Raw genomic sequence first — 23,535 nt, 5'->3', positions numbered from 1 at the left:
TCAGATGGGATGAGAAAGGTTCTGTGGTGTAGGCAAAGGAGTGTGGGCTTTATCTTGTAAGGAAGATTGGGATTCCAGGTCTTGGGGGGAAGAGTGAGATGATTTAATCAGAAGGTTCATTTGGCAGTAGTGTGCAGGGCAAGCAGCTAGGAGGCTATCGCAAAATCTGGACAGAGGAGGGCCTGTCAGAACAGAAAGAGACAAAAGGAGAGGGCCGTTGTGAAGCAGCTTCTGGAGACGGCCCCTGCTCTGATGCTGCTCTGCTCATTGTTGGTTTCCGACTTGGTAAAAGGTAAGCTCAGATATGAGGATAAGCATTTACAGACGTTTATAGTAGAAAACAAGCTTACACTTACCAAAAGGGAAGGGGGAGATAAATTAGGACTTTGAGACTAGTAGATACATTTACTATGTATTTTGCAGTAGGAACTGGCAACTCACTCCAGGATTTTTGTCTGTAAAAATCCCATGAACAGAGGAGCCCGGTGGGCTACAGTCCATGGGGTCAGAAAGGGTCGGACTTGACTGAGTGACTGAGCATGGAGGCACTACTATATATAAAATAAATATTCAACAAGAACCTACTGTATAGCACAGGGAACTATAGTCAGTATCTTGTAGTAACCTATAGTGGAAAAGAATCTGAAAAAGAATATATATGTATGTATAATTAATCACTTTGTTGTACCCCTGAAACTAACACAACAATGTGAATCAACTACATGTCAAATTTAAAAAATAAATGAAAAACATCATGAATGGGGGGGAAAAGGTCTATATTGTCATGACATTCAGGCACATGCTTTTTTTGCATTTTATAAAAGTATCCACAACAGATTAAAAAGAAAAATGCCTTCATCCCGACTTAGAACTCCACTGCCCTAAAGGACAGATGGACTGGACTTAGGGACTGGGTCTTGCCGGGCAGTTGGCCGTGTCAGCAGTTTTATGGCTCATTTTTATGGCACTTTATCCTGTGCCATGCGTCACGCTGGCTCTGGATGAACAGTGGGCAAGGCAGGTTGCTCCTTTCCCTGTGGAGCTCCTAGGTCATAGATTGTCAAAGGATTGCTAGAAATTAAAGGGGGGGTGCATACGTGAGCTCAGTGTAAAGAAAAAAATCCCACAACGGCAGTTGTCCAGAGGTGGGGAAGGCTGTCGTGTGAGTGCCAAGTGCGTGCTTTTGTCAGTAGAGATATTTAGACAGAATCTGAATGGCTGTCTGTTAAGAGGCCTTATTTGATAGGAGAAATGAATCAGGGACCTTATAAAGTCCCTTCCGATGTTAAGGTGATTCCCTATTCTGTAACAGTAACTTAGAAGAACAGAGTACTTTCTCTTTCTTTAAGTTGAAGTGTAGTGGATTGACAGTATTGTGTAAGTTTCAGGTATACAGCTAGTGAGTGCAGCATTTTTGCAGATTACGTTTCTCTTTCTTATTTGACCGTATCGGAACAGCAGTGTCTACTGCCATTCTCATCATTGCTTGTAATTATATTTCCCTAAATTTGCCTGCAAATTTGATTTTTAAACATACCTGTGCAGTGAGTTCCACAGTTCTCTTTAAAGAAAGTACTGTTCTCGAATGCCTTCTCGGCTGTCATTTATTTCCAGTTTTACTATTCGTGGAGTTCCTCTTCCATGTGATACTTGCACAGGCAATGCAGATTTCTGCAGAAGTAAGTTACATAAATCACAGGCAGTCTGCTGACCCCTAAATCGTTAGTCCCCACTCCTGTGATGTAACGCAAAGGCCAGACAAGACCAGGCATGGCTACCCATGTGGGGAATGCCTTTGGGATTCCATTTTGGTGTGGGTGAAAGCTCAAATAACTTTTATTATTCAGCTTATTTCACTTAGTTATGACAAGTCTCAAACTCTTACTGTCAACATTTGAGCAGCTCAAATAATCATAGATTGATTGTACTTGGGAGGATCCAGAGAACTAGACTTCTGTAGGAGTGAGGCATGCCTGCTCAGAGCTCAGTCCTGTCCGACTCTTTGAGGCCCCACGGACTTTAGCCCGCCAGGCTCCTCTGTCCCTGGGATTTCCCAAGCAAGAATACTGGAGTGGATTGCCATTTCCTCCTCCTGGGAATCTTCCCAACCCAGGGATCGAACCCACATCTCCTGCCATCTCCTGCCTTGGCAGGTGAACTGCTGAGCCACCTGGGAAGCCCTGTACTCAATAAATATTTGTTGAGTATTGTTCATCGAACAATATGGTGGGCAAAGCACGTCACATGGGAAACTGCTATAAACACAAGCACGGAAGTAAAGAAAGTGAGTTTAGAGAAAAAAACAAAGACAAGTTCCTGAAGGCAACAGCATCCTTCTGTAATTACCACTGTGAACACTTTTTGGCTCAGTAATTGTGGAGGCTTCTTAATTTCCACACAATATTTAAGATACCAGTGCTGGTCCTTTCTAAGTCTGTGTCCACAGAGAGCAGCTGAGCTGAAATGGGAAAAGCCATTTCCTCTGGCTCTGCTTTCTGGGCCTCTCCTGCTTCCCCCTGCCCCTCAATGCCTGCCCTTTTTTTTTTGTTATTGTTTAGTTGCTCAGTTGTGTCTGACAGTTTTTGTGACCCCATGGACAGTAGGCCGGTAGGCTCCTCTGTCCAGGAGATTTCCCAGGTAAGAATACTGCATTGGGTTGGCATTCCTCCTCCAAGGGCTCTCTTCCTGACTCAGGGCTCAAACCCGCGTCTCCTGCATTGACAGGTGAGTTCTTTACCACTGCACCATTCTTACTCTAACTCTGTTCTTACTCCCCACCCTCCCCCCCTCCTTTTTTTTTTTTAACATTCTGGTGTTTTCCATATTCTGTCCCTTTTTTTCCTTCTTTTTCTGCTTTCTTATCTGATGGCCCTCTTCCTTTTCTCGTTTCCCAGTTTCTAGTATCTCTGTTTTTGGTCCAGTCTCTTAAATACAGTATGGAAAAGGAATGTATTTTTAATCTACCAATCAAATAAGGACATAGGTATTTTTTTTTCTTTATTGCGGTATAATTGACATAACTGACATAAATTGACATAAATTTAAAATGTACATTCTGGTGATTTGAAATACTTATGTATTGTGAAAGGTTTCCCTCCATTTGTTAACATCCATCAAGTCACAAATACCTCTCTCTCCTTTATTTATTCATTTTTTTCTTTTTTGGAGAAAACATGTAAGTTCTATGCTCTTAGCAAATTTTGATTATATAATACAGTGTTAACAACTATAGTCACCATGAGTACCTTCAGGGTTTTTTACTCTGAATGTAACATAAGCAACATGCTTATGTTTCTCCTTCAGATTTGAAATAAAATTGATTATCGTTTAGAAATGGATTTTGATTGATTTTTTAAAAAATTAGTGAATCACTAATACTCAGATTTGGATACGGGGATCAACAGATCTTAAGTCACAATTCCTAGTAAACCACTGTAGCTTACTGAAATAGCTAATTGTCTTTAACAACTTGAGTTCCTCATTTTTCCACATGGTACATGTATCAGATATATCATGGGATCCTTTAGCACCATCTAATTTTTTTAATTACATCTTGATTTACACAGTTACACAAGAGCTGGAATATTTCTCTGTTTTGTTCATTGTTTATCCCCAGTGCCTAGAACACTGCTAACAAATGTCAGATGCTCAACAAATAATTGTTGCTTTTAAGTTTGGAAGTCTTGGTTTGTTTTTTTTTTAATATTTAGTTTTCTTTATTTATTTGACTGTGGCGGGTCTTAATTGTGGCTTGCAGGATCTTTGATGTTTGTTGGGGCGTGAAGGCTCTTGTTGCAGCGTGTGGAATCTAGTTCCCTGACCAGGGATCAAACTCAGGCCCCCTGCGTTGGGAACACAGAGTCTTAGCCAGGGGACCACCAGGAAGTCCCTCTTGCTTTTCATTTCAAATCTACAGTTTCATTCTCCTTCCTAATCCTGAATAGGTATCATGACTTTTTGGAGTAATATTTTTATTCATTGGGATAACTTAAAGATTGGTTTATAAATGTAATCATAGGATTTCATGTTTAGATAATGCTTCCTTCCAGTTCAGTCTCCACTTGAGTCTGCTCTACAGTTTAAATCCTCAGCTAAACTGTCATTTACTCATCCTACTAAAGGACTCTTCCTTAACTATCTCAGGCATCAAAAAAGTAACCCAGCAATTGATAGTAATAGTTAATATTTACTGAGCCCTGATTCTTTATCAGGCTCTATTTTAGGCACATTACATACATTGTCTCATTTTAGTCGTCCAGCAACCTGTTAAAGGTATACGCTATTATCTCTATTTTGCAGATGAAACAAACACAGAGAGGTAAAAATAACCTACCAGGTGATACAACTAAGATCTGAACTCAGGCAGCCTGAACCCAGGCACCCTGTCTTGCACACACTAGCAAGAGTCTAATTTCCCAGTATTTAACTTGCCGGAGAATGAGATAACTACACCCCACACTACCAGCACCGTTCCACACCTAACAATTCCATCCACAGAAGTGTAACCATATTCAGATGTACCCAAGGATTAGATCCAAGCTTTTCAGTTGTTCTGGTTCCCTGCCAGTTGGTTTATGTGTTAGCAGGAAGCAACTTGAAAGTACTTATAATTACTTGTGACAAAGTAAAGTAGATCACCAAATCTTTATATTCAGTAACTCCACTGTCACTGAAAACCAACCGCTCTTAGGAGATTCTTTATTTCCATTTTCCCCTTTCTCTTAAATTCCTCTTCATTCAAATAAAGTCACTTTATTTTGTCACCTCATCAATTTAATAGCCAGTTTTGAATGGGGATGTTATAAAAATCTAGGGAAGGGTATGATTGGCTCATCTTGACTCTGGATTCTCATGGAATCAGTCACCAATTTGGGGGCGGGGAGGTCAGTGGCAGACCAGGTATTTAACTCAATGGGATAGAAATTAGTCATTTGGGAACATTCATACACTTCCGCCTTCCCTCAGTGCACCAAAGAGACTTTTCATTTGAGAGCACCTTGGAGAAGGAAATGGCAACCCACTCCAGTATTCTTGCCTGGGAAATCCCATTGACAGAGGAGCCTGGTGGGCTGCAGTCCATGGGGCCCCAAAGAGTCAGACACGACTGAGCGACTTCACTTTCTTTCTTTTTCTTTTCTTTCCCCTGTCCCTTAGAATAGTTGATTTTACTAGGTCAGTTCCTGCATTTTTGTCAGGTATTGGAGAATGAGTAGAAAGGGGCTGGACGTGAAAAGTTGGAGGAGATTTAAGTTGCCACAGTTCTAAAGAGCTGGGACAGAGAGGAAGGAGAGATTGTGACATTACTGGGCTGGGGACGGAGGACATGTTGAGTTAGGAGGACTTTTGCTGAAGGAGATGCTTTGGAAAGCGTAGGACATGAAAAAGTCAAACGAAAGGGAGGTGAGAAGGGTCTCCTGTGGTTTTGAGTTGAGCCTCCTTGAATGTCTGGTGACTCAGACAGTAAAGAATCTGCCTGCAGTGCAGGAGACCCAGGTTCAATCCCTGGGTTGAGAGGATCCCCTGGAGAAGGGAACGGCAACTGCTCCAGTATTCTGGCCTGGAGAATTCCGTGGACAGAGGAGCCTGGCAGGCTATAGTCCACGGGGTTGCAGAGAGTCAGACATGACTTAGCGACTTTCACTTAACAGCAGACCATTGTGCAAATAGAGTGAAAACCAAGAAAAGCCTAATGGATTTATTAAGAAGGAGCCCACTTGTCACTTTTGCTTGAGTTTCAGTAGAAAGGTGGGTGGCAAAAGCCACACTGAAGTGGGTTAAGTGAAATAATGGAAAGTGAGAAAAATGTTCAAATACATTTGAAAACTAGTGAGCTAAATAGCTAAGCAGATTGTTATTGTTGACACTGTTGGGTTTTTTTCTGATCGTGGAGCTTACAGAACATATGCAATGTTAATGTACTATATTAATCTCCAAATAGGAACAATATGTGCAGATTCATTTCGTGGTGGAAGCTTTCCCACTGGAAAATCGTGAGGAATCTAGTTATCCATAGAAGCATATTTGGGGAGATGCTGCTGTAATCTTTCACAAATAAGATGATGTTGGCTGTAACTCTGAGATTAATATTCTTGTTTTTAAAGTTTCTTAGATCTCTAAGGAAATATTTTCAAGAATGAATGTTGAATTTTACTGGGTATTTTTCTGGTGGTTTTTAAGATAGTCATGTGGTTTCTTTTAAAGTTTGACCCAGTGTTGGAACACATTATTCTAATAGGTTTTCCAATATTAAATCTTCTTTGTCTTTCTGAGATAAATACAACTTTATTATGGTGTTTTATTCTTTTACTGTTCTATAGGCATTTGTTCATTAGCATTTTATTTGTACATTAGCGTCAATGTTAATAAGTGAAGTTGGTATTTTTGTTCTTGTTAGGTGTTGAAAATTAATTTGGTCACTCTTTTTCTTTATACTCAGAAACAATGTTTGTAGCAAAAAACATTTCTGCCTTGAACACTTGAAAAAAATTATCTATAAAATTATCAAGGCCCAGAGCTTCTTGGGGAAGTAATTCTTTGATAAGTTTTCAGTTGTTTCCATTTTTAATTATTTTCCTGTTTCTTAAGTCAACTTTTACCATTTCAGACAGAGTAGAGTAAGTTGCATTATCATCTACTTAGATTCTGGTAGAAAGCCTGTCTCAGATAATAGAAAGGTGGATGCGTAGACGTGAACAGACCCTGTCTAGTGTGGGTTCTGTTGAAGTGGGAGGGGCTCGTCTGCTCTGTTTGCAGCCTCGTTCTCTGGTTTACATCGATAAGGAGAGAGATTTATGAATGAATGACTCTCCACCAGTCTGCATTTAATTGATCAGACGGGGAACATGAAAGAACTATAACCCTTGGTATATACTGCTCCCAGAATAGATCTTGTTTCTGCCCGATTATTACATTTTATGTCTGGAAACTATACCTTCTATGGCACAGTGCACTTCTAAATGGATACAGGAGAGTGGATTACTGAGTTTACCAAAGGGAAGGGGCTTGAGAAAAAGTTAGACTTTCTGAAAGTCACAGAAACTGGCCCAGTTTTCTGTCTGGTCCAACTCTTAGGGCCACAGGGTAGGAATACGTAGCAGTTTCCAGAGAGCTTAACTTTCTTCCTATTAATTTTTTTTTTAATGAATTCATATTTATTTCAGGTGAGTGTCAAGAAAAGCTAATATGATTTAATCTTAGCCTGGAGTCAACATTCTTTACTTTTTCAGATAGAGATTTTATTCAAATTTTCTAAGTGGTAATCCATTATAGATAAGCTGTTTCTCACGTATTATGTGAATTATATGTTATGAACAGTTTTGATGTGGGGACTCCTTTCATTTTTCACTAACAGATGAGAGAGTGTTTCACATGCAGACTACATTGTTACAATACAGATCAACAGTCAGAAAGCAAAGCATACTGGTCTAAAACAGGCAAGTTAGCTCTGTCTGTGCCCCATGCTGAACACAAAGTAGTTATCTTAACCGTTGATACTGAGTTCACATTAGGTTTTCCATTTCCAAACAGAAGTATTAACCAATGCTGGGGAAACAAACAAATAATCAAACAAACTACACTGGCTGCAGTTTATATTCTTTTAATGCAGAAATAACAAAATGGGAAAACATTTTATATTCATGATCCGCTACGTTTATGCCTTTTATACAGTTCATGAGGTTCTCACAGCAAGTATCCTGGGGTGGTTTGCTATTCCCTCCCCTGGGAAAGATTGAAGGCAGAAGGAGAAGAGGGCATCTGAGGATGAGATGACTGGAAGGCATCACCGATGCAACGCACATGAACTTGGGCAGACTTGGGAGATGGTGAGGGCCAGGGAGGACTGGCGTTCTGCAGTCTGTGGGGCCGCAAAGAGACATGACTGGGCAACTGAACAGCAACGACAACACGTTTGTGCCATTCACTGGGTGTGATAGATTAGTTTCTGCAAATTCCAGATGGAAGGGTGCAGGATTTAAAAAAAAGAAAAGAGAAATGAGAATTTGGAGGAGGTTAGACTGGGCAGAATGTTGGGTCTGGCTGTTGGGACTTTGAAGGCCCTGATAATAAGGCTTTGGCACTGGGTGCTGTTTTGTCTTTATGGAACACACGGCTGTTCTCGGATCCCTGAGTCCTTTGTAAGAGCCAAGGATACACATTCTTAGACCTTTGGCATGATTACTCAATAATCTGCTCTCTGCGTCTTCCTTTTATAAATCTGATCCACTGGGAAGAGAGTTTTGGGAGAATGGATACATGTATGTATAAGGCTGAATCCCTTTGCTGTCCACCTGAAACTGTCCCAACATTACTAATTGGCTATACTCACAAATAAAGTAAAAAGTTTAAAAAAAAATTTTTTAAAGGCTCCACATGAAATGTGTGACATCTCTTGTCTCTAACTGGTTGTGGCACTTTTACCTTAGGTTAGCAGGCACGTGCCCTCTAGAACAAGCTTGCATTTTCATAAATGTCAGCTTTGCTGTGTATAACTTTCATCAATCACCTATCTTTAGAGGTTAGTAATCCTTTTAAGATCTAGTTTTTCTTAAGTCTGCACAGCAACATAGGTGCGATTATTAATTCTGCATAAAAGATGGGTGACACAAAGGGCCTTGACTCATGATCAGTGACAGACTTGTCTTTTCAGGAAGATTCTCCACGATTTATGAGTCAGTCTGTTGTTTGCTTCTAGAGAACACAAAGCGTTTTAAGCCCAGGGAAAGCCAACATTCAGGATGAAATCCAACAGAGGAAATACATGTATTTCTGCTTATCCATTTTGACAGATGAGTTTGTCTAAGAATTTTGAATATGTATGTATATTAAAAATCTTCTTTCTTTTCAGTTGTTCAGGTTTGAAAGAAGCCACAACATACAACTCTAAGCCACAGACATACAAGAGGGACGTTTCTTTAAACAAGTGTCATTCCTGAACGGTAGGTAAACTCAGAATTCATTGTACTAAAGTTGTATTTAAAAGAATCTTAAAACTGTGAATACTTCATAGTATTTTATTGCAAAATTTCTTAGAGAGCTTTTATTTTGACTATCAGAATACTTTCTACTGTATAATCTACCAGTCAGTGAACAGAGGCCACAGTAACTTACTTGTCTAAGACAAAACAAAGATAGGAAAGTGACCTAGAAGTTGAGAAAATAACTCAGATCCTTAGAAAATAAGTCTCAAGTACATTATATTAGATTCCTGTGTTAGTAGTTAAATTGAGAGAAAAATTAAAATATCTTGCCTGATTCCCTGTAAATCTTGCAGCCTTGATGCCAGGTTACAGAGGAGAAAGTAGCTTAATTTATCCAATGCCCAGGTATATATATTCTATATGGGGTATTAAAATCCAGTGCTACAGTTATTTATTTTATTATTCAAATAATTCCAACTCCCAGTGACCAAGGCTGGAATAATTTGAACAATAAAATTTTTAAAAACTGCAGCTTTGGATTACAACCCCCATCTATATACAGTCATGTATGTATGTGTGTATATGTATATGTATATATGATTCTATACTGATATAAAGGGCTTCTCTGGTGGCTGAGATGGTGAAGAAGCCACCTGCTAATGCAGGAGACACAAGTTTGATCCCTGGATTGGGAAGATTCCCCTGGAGGAGGAAATGGCAACCCACTCCAGTATTCTTGCCAGGAGAATCCCATGGACAGAGAAGCCTGGTGGGCTACAGTCTGTGGGGTTGCAAAGAGTCAGACACGACTGAACGAGTAAGGCACAAAACAAAATAAATGAATGACTGAAGGAATAAGTAAATGGAAGGAGAAGTACTTTTCTGTACAGAAGAATTTAAATTAGTAAACGTGAAAGGGATGAGGGAGATGGAAAACTGCCTTCAGAGAACCCCAGCAGCAGTGACCACTCCCGGCAGGGCCACTGACCGGTACTCAGAAGATGAGTGTCAGGAGGGGCAGAATATGGACACAGAGCCTCACAGTGTCTCCCTCCAAATGTTTATTAATTACAAAGAGAAAAGTAGTTACTTTATGGGGGAGAATCCTGGCAGAGCCCACTTTAACCAAGTAATCCAGCTCAACAGGTTTATATCCACAGTAATAAGACATATTGAAAAGGGCCCATCAGGTCCTCAGAATTCTTCCCCAAAATTCATAATGGTAGTTGAATGAGAAGATGTTGGGCAAATCGAGAAAATGTTGGGCAAATCTAAATAGACATCCCATGAAGTACCTCACCAGCGTTCTTCAGTAGTGTTCAGGGAACGGAAGACAAGGAAAGACTGAGGTACTGATCGTCAATGTGTGCACTTCACTGTATGTCAAGAATACCTCCGTAAAACCACTTGAAAAAAGGAAGAAAAAAGAGTGAGAAACTGGAGGAAATAAGGAGAAGTAGCTACAGAGCACAATGTGGGATCCTGGATTGGGCCCTGGAACTGAGAAAGGGCCTGAGTGGAAAAACTGGTGAAATCCGAATAAACCTGTTTACATTCTCGTGCCAGTTCGTTTATTAGTTTTCCTCGTTGGGCTGCGGTTGTAAAACATCCACAGTAGGAAGCCCAGCACAAGTGACACGGGAACTGTATCTTTGCAACGTTTCTGTCAACCTGAAATCATTTTACGATGAGACGTTCTTTCGAAGTTACATTGGAGTCCCTCAGTAACCATTCTTATTAGATTCTCACTGGTTTTCAGAGGGAGTTTCTATTTGTTTGCCAACTTTAGAACACTCTTCTCATCAAGGATTACACCTTGAGCTCTTTCTTAATCCTGTGCGTGCACAGAGCTTCCTTAGGCTCCACAGCCTTCCTCCCCACGTAGTTCTTCAGCTCCACAGGCTTCCTCCTCAGGTAGTTCTCCAACCAGTTGCTTCCAGCCCCTAGAAAACCTGTGAGTGGGGGAGAACACCCACAAGGTGCTGCGTCCTCAGAAACCACCTCTTAGCAAAAATTTTAGCTGGCGATGGTCAGGGTGTGACTTCAGTGTTCAAACTAAGTCTACATCTCATTAATGATCTCTTGGTCCACCGTTCTTCTTGATGCAAGACAACATTTGAACAAGCCTGTAGAATTAGGAGCCTTATATTTGAATGGTGAAGAGAAGAGAAGATCACGCTGTTTTCAGGTAAAATGTCTGGGAGTTCTATGAATACAAGGAATAATAAGGGAACTTTGATTCTTAAAGGAAGTAGATAGCTGCATTGTTTGCTTTGAAAATCAGTTTAACTGAAAAAAAAAAAAAAAAAAACCAAAACCCAAGGCCACTTTAAAATCAAAAGACTAAACTCCTGAAAGACCAAGTAAGGGGCAGACATGTACTCTGGCTTCTGAAAATGAGCATTTAGGCTTGAAAAACAAAAATACTAAGCATTAGTTCTTCCCTGAAGGTTTTTTGTCATCAGCTCTCTTGTGTGTTCAACCAATTTGGTAAACTACACTAGTTCAGAAACTTTAAGAGAAACAAGAAGAAACCGAAGTGTCATCTAGAATAGTCAGATTCATAGAGATGGCAAGTAGGCTGGTGACCAGGAACGGGAATGGGAGTTTAGTGTTTAAAGGGAACTCAGTTTCAGTCTGGGAAGATGAAAAAGTTTTGGATGGTAGTGATGGATGCAGAGCAGTGTGAATGCACTTAATGCCACAGAACTGTACATTTTTAAATGGTTAAAATGGTACATTTTTTATGTAAGTGTATGTTTTACCAGCACTTTAAAAAGTGAAAAAATAAGTAGAAGTCTTTAGCAGTTCCATTCCCCTTCTTTCTAGGGTGCCCAGCTTTGAGCAGAATCTCTGACTGGGGGTGTTTCTCCTTCTGAGGAATCTTTTTTAAAAATCTAGAGATGGTTTCCTGGACATCACTTACCAACCAGAAGTTTAAATGGCCCCGAATCCTAAGTGGTGCAAGTAGAAAGGAGCCCGGCACACAGGAAACAGGAGCGCTGGGTAGTCAGGAGAGTTGCTTTTGGGTTAATTTATAACTAAGACAAATGAATCTATAAAAAGAAGAAAGCCCCATAAGAATTATGTTAACTGATGGTAAGGGAGAAAAAAAGGTTTAGATAAAAGATATCTGAACTCGTTTGGTCCCAGTGATTTTATGGCTGAGGAATTCAATTAGAGGTGTACCGGCCAGAGCAAATCGCAGTCCTGTAAATTACTAATAGGACCCCACGATCTTTATCGTTTTCTGTATGTGTTCACATGCAGAGTTCAGGTCTGCCCTCTGTAAATACACTTTCTGCTCAGCTATGCTGCTGGGTATGCGCTCAGAGCTGCAGGACTGGAACAGAGATAGGGTTCTGAAACCTTCCAGGTGGGGAGGTGGTACGAATAGCAATAAGATTAGGAACTAGGACAGATAAAATGACTCTGGCTCTTGAATTTGGGCCATTGGGTTTGTCTCATGTCACATTAAATTCTTTCAAGATGTTTTTGTTACTGAAAAGCTGTGAAATATCTTTTACAAGAAAAAGACCACCGGTAATCACACTATACTAAACTAAGAAACTACTATTCTAACTTCTACTTAGTTTGTTGCAGTTCTAGCTGACCTATGTATGTTTTTAAATCACCAACAGTTATAGTTTATGTAGTATTTCCGCTTCTTTCCCTGTTAGATTACGTATCTTTCTCCCTTTTTACCTGGCTTTCAGATGTCATAATGACAACACGGTAGTTCATCTTAATGATATCACAGAATTTAGTAAGCCAGTTTTTAGGTGGCTTCTAATCTTCTAATTGTTATACAGTTACTGTTGATTCTTACTCAGTTACATACAGTGAATATCTTCATGCACATACTTCACTTTTCAAAAAAGTCATTTTCTTCAGATTAATTGCTTTAAGAGGAGTTCTATGTTTAAGGCTTTGAGCAACTGTATTTACTCCTGCATTATTCGTTTTTATGACATTTCACATTGCTCTGAGAATATATTAGCAGCAAATTGAACAAAAGCATATTTCCAGAGCATGTGTTTAAATGATTTCTATTCATTTGAATCTATTATCGTTTAGCTGTGGGTGTGTGTGTGTGTGTGTGCATGTGTGTGTGTATGACAGCAGAATGAGGTTGGAGAGTGAAGAGTTTCACTGGTTGTTTAGATATTAGAATAATATGGGCTTTGGGATAGTTTCAGGGTTGTGTCAGGAGGTGTTGGTTTTGTTCTGGGTTAGGAAAAACCAACTTGGTTGCAGTGAAGTTGCAGATTCTTTTCTGGAGCTATGCCAAATTTAAATCAGATGTAAAGTCTGTGCTGTAGGGCCCTCTGGCCTTTAAGTCTGCATGTTGCTAGTTGTTATAAAGGAATGATGGCTTTTGAAAATGCAGGTTTAACTAAGTAGCACTTCCAGACAGACGGATACAAATGCTTTTTTAAGGATTTATTTCAATCAAATATTTTAAATTGGTAGTTTGAATATTTGATCAGATCAGATCAGATCAGCGGCTCAGTCGTGTCCTACTCTTTGCGACCCCATGAATCGCAGCACGCCAGGCCTCCCTATCCATCACCAGCTCCCGGAGTTCACTCAGACTCATGTCTATCGAGTCAGTGATGCCATGCAGCCATCTCATCCTCTGTCGTCCCCTTCTCCTCCTGCCCCCAATCCCTCCCAGCATCAGGGTCTTTTCCAATGAATATTTGAAGGGAATAGTAATTTTAGGATAAAGATATAATGATAAGAGAAAATTTTAAGATACAAAATTATATGTTTAAAATGTATTACAATGAGTAGAAAAAGATTATTGGTGATTGTCTTTCACTTTCATGCACTGGAGAAGGAAATGGCAACCCACTCCAGTCTTCTTGCCTGGAGAATCCCAGGGACCGGAGAGCCTGGTGGGCTGCCGTCTATGGGGTCGCACAGAGTCGGACATGACTGAAGTGACTTAGCAGTAGCAGTAGCAGTCTTTCCTGTTTATTCTAAACTCTCATTTGGGGGTTAAGTGTAACAGTTAATGATGTGAAATAGAGGTTACAGCTTTTTAACTACAATCCAGTGTACTATACATTTTACTATCAAGTAAGCTACATAATAACAACAATAAAGATCATTTAAAGAAAAAGATTATCTATAATCAACATCGTTATTGAAACTAATTTCTACAACTTGCTTTCCTGTTCTTAATAAATATATACACATTTTTGTATGTTTATATAGAATTTGAGAAAGAAAATACACTATCCCTGACCCTCGATGTCTGTGAAATTAGGAAATTATGATAAATGATTTCTAAGTTATCTTTTCATTCAAAAACAGTATTTTAAAACCTAACTGTCTAAACTCTGTAACATCTTCTGGAAAAACATATAAATTGATCACAATGAGTACTATCTTTACCTAAAAAATGTGAGTCACTGCTATGAAATGTAGAGGATTAACTGCAAAAAATTAAGCCTGAAAGAAAAACTTCTGTAATGTTCGCAGTTTATTAAACTGAAGAATTCATGGTAGGGTGAGGGGTTTGACTATTTGAGACTCTTGAGTAACAATTTCAATAAAGCAATGTTTGGCCTCAAGTAGTAATTTTAATAAAATTTACTGTACAAAGGTCTGATAAGAGAGAATACAAAAAATTACTTTTGGCGATGACTTGATTTTCATTTATAACTGTGCTTTCATTCTTGTAAGAGAAAAAAAGTTTTTAATCTTTTTATAATCTCATAATTTTAATGTTTTCATGAACTAACTGTGTAAAATTACTGATTTTTGGCACCTAGTTAGACCAGTTAGGAAAAATGTACACGTCTTCCTAATCTCTCCTTCCAGGATTTTGTTTGCCTTTTAAAAAATGCCAGTAATGAGCTGTGCTGTCCTAGCTGTAGCTTGCTTGATTCTTTGGCTACTCCCAATAACGTGCATAAATTCTGCCATATAGGATCAACTTAACATGGTAAGAGCTTCACCATTGGAGACCATTGCTATTCCATGGACCATGAAGTGAAGCATCTGTGATCTCTCTGTATTATTCTAGTTGTTGTTTTGATTTTTCTTTCTTTACACTTACAAACTCCTTGTCCTTCAGTCCAGATCTTGTGATCTGAAATCATTTAAATTATTAAAAGTTTGATATTTTTAACCTTTTATACTCTCAGTAGACAGGACATAGGAAATTTAGTGACGTAAGCATCTTTAATAATCTTTAAAAGTCATAAGACTTGGTAGCTGGGACAAGAAACAATTAGGCATAAATTTCAGGGAAATACCAAAATGGCATGACTTGTGTTCTTTTGTTAGCAAGCCAGTTGGCTTTCCTTTCAAACCCAAGGAATAAGTCGTGTGGCCACCTTTTATGACTTCAGTTTCATCTGCATCACAGAAATATATGTTTCCCTAAGTTTACTCACTATAATTTGTGATTGCTATTTTTCTTATCTGCGAAGGAAGTACAACAGTTCCCACTGGGGAAATACCATGTTAAGTTGATCCTAAAATAAGAAATCTAAGGGAAAGGTCACATCCTAATAACTTGTGCAAATCTAAATTCCCATGGAGCTTTAAAATTATTTTGTAGCAATAGAGTATTAACAATGTGTTGTTGAACTTCTTCCAGATAGCGTCATAAAATTGAGAACACTTTTGTGTACAGAAATAACCACTGATATATCAGTACAATTGACAAGACCTAATTTTTTTTTTTTTTAAGCAATCCATTTTGAGCATCCAGAGAAATCTAGCATGAATCATAAACCACAAAATGCTTTTGGTTGCTTTCACTGAAAATGTAAGGCATATTATTCAGGAAGTAGTATAATAATTATATACAGAGAAAGGGATTTTTTCCTATAACTATAGAGATATTTAATACTCCACGTTTTACCAGCCCTGACCCCCAGTCATACTTTGGAAAAACCCTAAGTATGTAATTCTAGACAGAACTCCTGCTTCCAGGAACACCTGAAGGTTGACTTGAACATCAGGGTCACCTAGGCTGTAGTCTCTCCTTTTCTATTAGTTGGCAATCTGTTAAAATCTCTGGGCCTCGGTTTCCTTATCTGTTAAGATATTGATTTTGAGAATCAAGTAAGATCAAATAAATACAGGGCTTAGAAAAATTTTTTACAGATCATATATCTTTAAGATGTTACTATCGTCACTGTCTTTAGTTTTCATCTTTTCCACATGAGGAAATTTAGTGCTTATCCATGTGATAGAACGTATGTTCAAAGAATGTCTACAACTACTCAGTATCTTTGTAATAGCTCTGTTCAGGAATGGTGTTAGGCTCCTTCATTGTGTTAATTCGTTAATTAACATTGGTTTTGTGCACCTATATGAAAAGGGTGAAATGTAATAGACCTAGACCATACTGCACATTCCTCGGGAAAAGTGCCTTCTGGGGAGTGGTCCCACAAAGTAGACTCACTTCCTACAAGTTCACATCCTTTTAAGAAGAACCGACTGGGATGCGTGGTGGCTGGAATGCGATGAAGTGACTTGACTTACACCCTAAGTGATGAGTGGAAGTTACAATGTTCCCAGCTCCAGTATGTGGAGGTCGCTGTTCTCATCCTTTCATCCATCAGACTTTGCAGTAACAGTAATAGCAACAGCAAGTAAGAGTCTTAGGAGAATAAATTCTCTGTGCACTTCTGCTCCCTGACATGGCAAGGGGAAAAAAATCTTTATGTGTGAACTACGATGGCTGCTACTATAAATTTGTTTTTCCAACTTTTTAATTTCCGTTGATGTTTTCTTAGTTCAGGTTTTCCTTATTCCTCACCTGAGTTATTGCATATTGTCTCTCTGACTCAATCCGCCATTCCCATTTCATCTTTCAAGTAGACAGATTTTCTTCTCAAACATGTGTCTGCATTTCACCCCGATTCCTGGAAGTGTTACAGCTTCATGGCCAACCTCAACCTACAGCCTCAGTCTCGTGGCTTCCATGTTAGGGCATGGCCACACCAGATGGCTCTATTAGTGTTCCTCTCATAGCATTGGTTCATGCCTAGAATGTACCAACTATCAGATGATTGCTGATTTTTTAGTTAGTTTCACCAAGGGAGCTTCTTGGGGATAAAGACTGTCTTCTGGGTGTCCCTAGTACTTAATACAGTTTCTAGCAAGGATTATGCAAGTGCTACAATTATAATGGAATTAAAATTAAATGATTCAGCTATACTTTTATTATTGCTAATTAAGGATAGTACTATTAGCATTCTTGCCTAAATATTACTTTTACGTCTACCAACAAGAGATAGAAAGTGTGATACAAAGTGTGATGTCAGCCAGCTACTTTTTGACCTGTATAATTCAGAGATGAGGGATATTCAGTTCACAGACTTGTTATGACCTTTTAGTCTTCTCTAGTATTTGAAACACCCACTCCAGTGTTCTTGCCTGGAGAATCCCAGGGACGGGGGAGCCTGGTGGGCTGCCGTCTATGGGATCGCACAGAGTCGGACACGACTGAAGCGACTTAGCAGCAGCAGCAGCAGTATTTGAAACAGAGCTGCTCAGTCAGGTAAAGATCTATGGCAGTTAATTTGTACGGAGGTTTTGTTGTTGTTCCTAATTATATGTGTTGTTTATCTGACAAGCATTTCCGAGCTACTTTTCTGTATCCAGCCCTGTTCTAGACTAAGGGGAATGACACCATTCATTACTCACAGTCTCATTTCAAGGGCAGTGCCAACACAGACCACATGAAAGAATTAAATCACAGAGCTGAGTGACGTGTGTTTGGGGGAAAACATGGGTGAAAGTTTGTAGAAGCAAACACATCCACAGAGCTGGAGTAGTCAGGTGAGCTGCACCCTGAAAATGTGGATACGGACACTTGAGAAGGAAGGAGATGGAGATATTAGACATGAGGGGCATCATGGGGTGGGGATTTCAGGATGTCACGGGCACACTGACTGCACTCTGGAGTCAGTGGGAGGGTCACGTAGGAGGGCAAGGGCTGAGCTTGGCAGGATACAAAGGCCAGAGCAAGGAACTTGGACTTTGTCTAGGAGACACTGGGCAGCTTGAGGATTCGGGAGGGGGACGTGGTGCAACAGTCACTCCATTTGGAAAGGACAAGTGAAAGAGATATTTTGATAACGTAAGATTGGGTGACTGAATAAAGAGCAAAGAGAATGAAAGAAAAGGGTCAAGAATGACCTTTGGGGTGATGTATAGAGAGATGGAAAAAATGTGGGAGAGGAACTGTGTTTGGGGGAAAAAAGATGAGGTTGATTTTAGGCTTGTTGAATTTGAAGTGAAGGTGGAGTATCTCAGTAGGAAAGCCCTAGAGAGGTGAAGATTCGAGACTGAGCCTTGTTTCGGAGGCTGGAATGAGACACGTTGTCTTGGATGTCATGAACACAGAGTAAAGAATGCTTCGCATAGCATAGGGTAGCATAGCATGGACCATAGAATGAAGAACAGTGCACAGGTCAGGCCTAAAGGGGGAAGCTGAACAAATGGCAAGAGTAGATAGGATCATCACATCACTGCCAAATAAGGTGAATTTAAAGAAGAGGAAAAGAATACAAGCCTTAGGACCTCTTACGCACCTGGCGTTACGTTACTAACTTGACGTATATAATCTTGTTTCATCCTCACAACAGCTGTGTAACCGGTAGGAATTATAATTACCCCCATTTCCCAGATGAATAAAGTGAAGTTAAACAGGTGAAATAATGTGCCTAAGGGCATAATCAGTGCCAAGAGGAGTGTAATTTCAACTGAGATTCTTTTGACTTCCAAGCTCACGTATTTTTTTTTCAACTGAAATATTGTAAAATGACAGCGAACTGTCAAGAAGAATGGCAAGGAGGAGATCATTATTTAATTTTATAGCTGAAGTGAAGTGGGAGGAGGGCTTCCCTGGTGGCTCAGCAGTAAAGAATCTGCCTGCAATGCAGGAGCCTCAGGAGACTCAGGTTCCATCCCCTGGGTCAGGAAGATGCCCTGGGGGAGGGCATGGCAACCCACTCCAGTATTCTTGCCTGGAGAATCCCATGGACGGAGGAGCCTGGCGGGCTCCATGGTCACAAAGACTCAGACAGAAATGAGCGAGTGAGCGCGCATGCATGCAGAGTGGGAGGAATGACTGTGTAGGGAGCTTAGAAGGTAACAGGTGGTAATATATCGATGAAGGGGGAGATTTTAGACCCCCACTGAGTGGAGTAACAAATAGGACAGCTCTCCCAAAAAGCTGACTCAAGGAATGTAGTGAGGAGCGCAGATCAGTGGGGGAGGAGATAGTGTGGGGCTGAGGCCTAAGAAAAGTCGTTAAAAAGGGCTGGAGCCTGTGAGAAAGGATTGCTTCCACCGAGTTCGGAGGTTGGTTTTCCAGTGGAGACCAGGGGGCAGGGAGTAAATGAGAAACATGTCAGATAAACATAGATTTTTTTTTTTAATTACTTTTTTCCCATTTATGTATTTAATTTTTTGGCCACACCACAGCATGTGGGATCATAGTTCCCCTACCAGGGACTGAACCCTTGCCTCCCGCTTTGGAAGCTCAGAGTCTTAGGCACTGGACCATCAGGGAAGTAGTCATTTATTTTTAATTGAAATATAGTTAATTTACAGTCAGTGTGCCATTGGTTTTAGGTATACAGCAAAGTGATTCAGATATATATATATATATATATATATATATATATTCTTTTTCAGATTCTTCTCCCTTAAGTGAAGTGAAAGTCGCCAGTCGTGTCCGACTCTTTGCGACCCCATGGACTATACAGTCCATGGAATTCTCCAGGCCAGAATACTGGAGTGGGAAGCCTTTCCCTTCTCCAGGGGATCTTCCCAACCCAGGGATCGAACCCAGGTCTCCTGCATTGCAGGCGGATTCTTTACCAGCTGAGCCACCAGGGAAACCCTTTTCTTTAAAGGTTATTATAAAATATTGAGCAATTCCCTGTGCTATACAGTAGGGTCCTTGTTGGTTATCTATTTTGTTTATAGTAGTGTGTCTCTGTTAATCCCAGACTCCTAACTTATCCCTCCCCTCCTCTGCCTTTCTCCTTTGGTAACTGTAAGTTTGTTTTCTAAAACAGATTAAAAAAAAAAAACAACAAAAAAAAAACACTAGTTGTAATGACACCTCCAAGTTATAACTTACTTGGGGAAGAGCTCATAAAAATAGGTATGGTGGCTACGTGACCGTAATCAATCATTTTCCCTCTTCCGGCCTCAGTTTTCCTGTGTGTTGACAGTTTGGTGTAGGGTAGACAAATGAGTCTCTAAGGACCCTTCCACTACTTCATTTTCTAAGCACTGTGGAATGGGATAGCCTTGATCTGTTCAGAGAGAGGGCAATCACATAGCTTTATACATCAAAGAAACTTGTAGGAGTAATTAAAATTAGAGACACAAAGGACATTTTTAAAGTTTTAAGTCCTCCAGTCAAAGTTTCTGGTTGCATCTCTTTTCTCCCTTATTAACAGTTATTAAAATGTCAGTGTGTTACTAACTGTAACTAACTCTTGTTACTAATTCTTGAAGGCAAGGTCTCTATCCTGTCCTCTGATATGTCCTCACCATGGAGCCTAGTGCTTGATACAGAATAATGATTCTGCTTATTAAATGAATGAGAGTTGAATTACAAAACACAGTGTTTCTATTAGAGAGGGTGCTTTTTGTCTCCTTTGATCTCCCTTCTCAGTCTCCTCAGTGACTATTCAGAAGTGTATTAATTAATGCAAGGTGGTCACTTTTCAATATGCTGCTTTGTTTCTGTACCATTTTAATTGCTCTTTTATTTGATCGCTGTGTTGGTTTTTTGTTAAAAGGAATCTATCCTTGGTGAGTTGGACAGTTCACTGAAGCCTTAGGATTTTTTCAAAATCACCTTTTGTAGGAACTTACAAATTAATTAGTATTCTGGTTTCACACTTTTTTGTCAGTTTGGCTGTTGGCTATTTGGTTGCTAAGTCGTGTCTGACCTTTTGCAACCCCAACGTACCAAGAACGTTGCCTTTATAAAAAGGAATTGCGTTTTGTATTACAGAGGAAAACTGATTTTGAGAAAAGCAGAAATCTATTTCTGAACAAATTCAGTGATGGTGGTGTAAGGAAAAAAAAAAAAAGCCACAAGAAGTCATCCCAAATTAGTAATGCTTCCCATCTTAAACACATGATTTCAGTTGTCCCCAGCTAGCTAAAGGTTACAAAATGTCACCGAATATCCTTCACTTCCTTATGAGTTCTTGCTCCCCCACCCTTATTCCCAAATATGGTAGATGGAGTTGTAAAAACCCTGAAGTATGACAATATAGTTTATTACACTTTTAGTTAGAAGCATTCTGCCAAAATGAGCTGAGAAATAGAGGAAATGGATTTAAATTTACAGCAGTCCAGTGAGATAGAATATTACTTTTTCCAGACCACTCAACCAGCAAGCCAGTTTGTAACCTTAGTGCTCCACAGGTTGGAGAAGTTGCACCTGTCACAAAATCAGCAGAAACATCTCCAGCGAAGGTACTTCAGTGTGAAGATTGACTGTAGGAATGGTTTTTTCAAATGCATGCTTTTATATACTTTATACCACTTTCCAGATGGCACTGATGTTACTTGGTGCTACTTTGGGACTTACTGATTGCTCTCATCTCTCTGACAGGAATTAGAGCCAGAGCTGACATTTTTCACTGTTGGCAGACTCTGACTTCAGCGATCTGGTGACTTGAAGATGCCTCTGTCTCTCATTACCATGCTTCAAGTCTACAGATTGTCCCTGGTCTTCCCTTTTCCTGAGATAGAAATTCAGACTGTTTACCATGGGACACACAAAAATGCCAACTTTAACAAATGGCTGTTTGATTCTTGGATAGAAATGGAAATATTGGGCAAGACAACCAAAGATCCCAAAACTGAGTGATCCGTGAAAGCTTTAGTTATCCTGGGTTTTGAGTCAAGAGAGTCAGCAGCATAGCATATAGATCAGCCATCCTGTGAAAACATGAACTTGAAGGAAAAGGGTGATTGATTTTCATTTCTCCCTTAAAAGTTTGTTCAATTTTAAGTATTTTTGTTTTTCAAATTATACACCGTCACCGTATTATTTTAAAAGTGGCCAATGTACTGTGCACGTTGTGTTGAAAGAGGTTATCTTGTCATTTGAAATACAGGAGGAGTGAAAAGGGTCGCGTGGTAAAAGAGAAGGAAACCGGGTGTTTTAACCCAGTTTGCTTCTTCCTCTTTGGACTGCTATTCATTTGATTTTAGCTGTTCTGTTTGCCTGAACACAGGCAGCATCACCACTTCTGTTACGGTATTCTGCACTTAGAGAGTTAGAAGCAGCTATAAATCAGTAGACGGAGCAGAATCTCAGCAGATGAGGTCTCAGCCAGGAAACAAGCATTTTGTTTATAATTTAGACAATTTGAGAACCTGGTGTCTGGGCATTCAGTAGGAAGTCAGGGAAGGGAAGCCCGAAGAACAGGACATTTATTATGAATAGATGTCACCTTTCTGCACTAGGAGGTTTAAATCCAAGCACCTTGAGGAAACTAAGGATGTTTCTCTTCCTACTTACTTGGCAACTTTGTTGTTTTTTTTTTTTTAAAAAGAGTGAGGACCCCAAATCAAAAGAGAGCAAGGGCCACAGCAGTGCGTGTGAGATGGCAGCTGGCATCATGCTTTTTGTGGCTCTGCTGAGAAAGGTCTCAGACCCAAAGTCTGCAGAGGTAGTGAGAGGTTACTGCTCACACTACAGCTGAGGTACATTTGGGAAGGGCCTTTGAAACAAACACTCATGTCATAAAAGAGATGTTCAAATCCCAGGATCTTTTTTGTACAGAATGGCACTGGCTGCCATGTGCTTACTGGGCCATCAGTCTGTCCTTGGAGAAATATCTGTTCTAGTCCTATGCCCCCTTTTAGTTGGGCTGTTTGCTTTCTTGCCTTTTATTGTTCTTCTCTCACTTCTTAGTTCATTTTCTTACACACTTTTCTGTATAATCAAAAAGATTATTTCACTGAGCCCAGAGACATGCTTTATATCTGCCTTTCATTGCCACAGAGTTGAGGTTGAAGGCTTCTCACCCTGTTGCCAGAATTAGTACCTGAGAATCTCCCTTGAAATGAAAGAGTTTTTCAGAGTGCTTTGATGCTCTGAAATTCCTTGTATTCTCTCCCAAATGGCAGCTTCATGAGCCCACGGCCCTACAGGACTGACTCACTGAGAAGTACTCAGGAAAATAAATGTCTACTTTCTTAGAAAGAGCTCACTGTAGACCTAGAAGAGACCATCTCTTTCTGAAATTTGGATCCAAAGAGTCTTGGGGGTCCACAGATATATTCTTGGGCTCTGAGAATTTCAGAATTTAAAAATACTGTGTTGTCATCAACAATAAAGGTCTTTATAAAGCCCCGGTTTCACAATTCAAGGACATTTTCCTGGTTTCTTACATTAGTTTTCTCAACCTGGGGATAGTCTGAATACACAGCCTTCGCAGATCTGTCCAATTTTTTTCTTCCCTTAAAAGGGACTCACATCAGTGATGCTTAAGAAACTCTGATCAAGTCCCCTTCCTCTCCTTTTACAAAGGAGGCCTAGAGAAGTTAAGACTTCCCGGAATAACACAGCAAGTTCATAAAACCAACCACCACTGAA

General features: G+C 39.8%; 1 protein-coding gene across 3 annotated transcripts in view; it reads left to right on the top strand.

Moving 5' to 3' along the window:
* Window positions 1-23,535, top strand: part of PPARG (peroxisome proliferator activated receptor gamma) — a 125,411-nt gene that overhangs the window by 14,560 nt on the left and 87,316 nt on the right. For all 3 annotated transcript variants that reach the window (XM_055557212.1, XM_055557209.1, XM_055557210.1), the window contains exon 2: window positions 8,846-8,936. The gene's annotated coding sequence lies outside the window, so the exon portion shown is untranslated. The remainder of the gene's footprint in view (window positions 1-8,845; window positions 8,937-23,535) is intronic.

This window comes from Bubalus kerabau, chromosome 20, assembly GCF_029407905.1.
Source record: "Bubalus kerabau isolate K-KA32 ecotype Philippines breed swamp buffalo chromosome 20, PCC_UOA_SB_1v2, whole genome shotgun sequence".
NCBI classification, from domain to species: Eukaryota; Metazoa; Chordata; class Mammalia; order Artiodactyla; family Bovidae; genus Bubalus; species Bubalus kerabau.
This window is presented reverse-complemented; position numbering and strand designations above follow the sequence as displayed.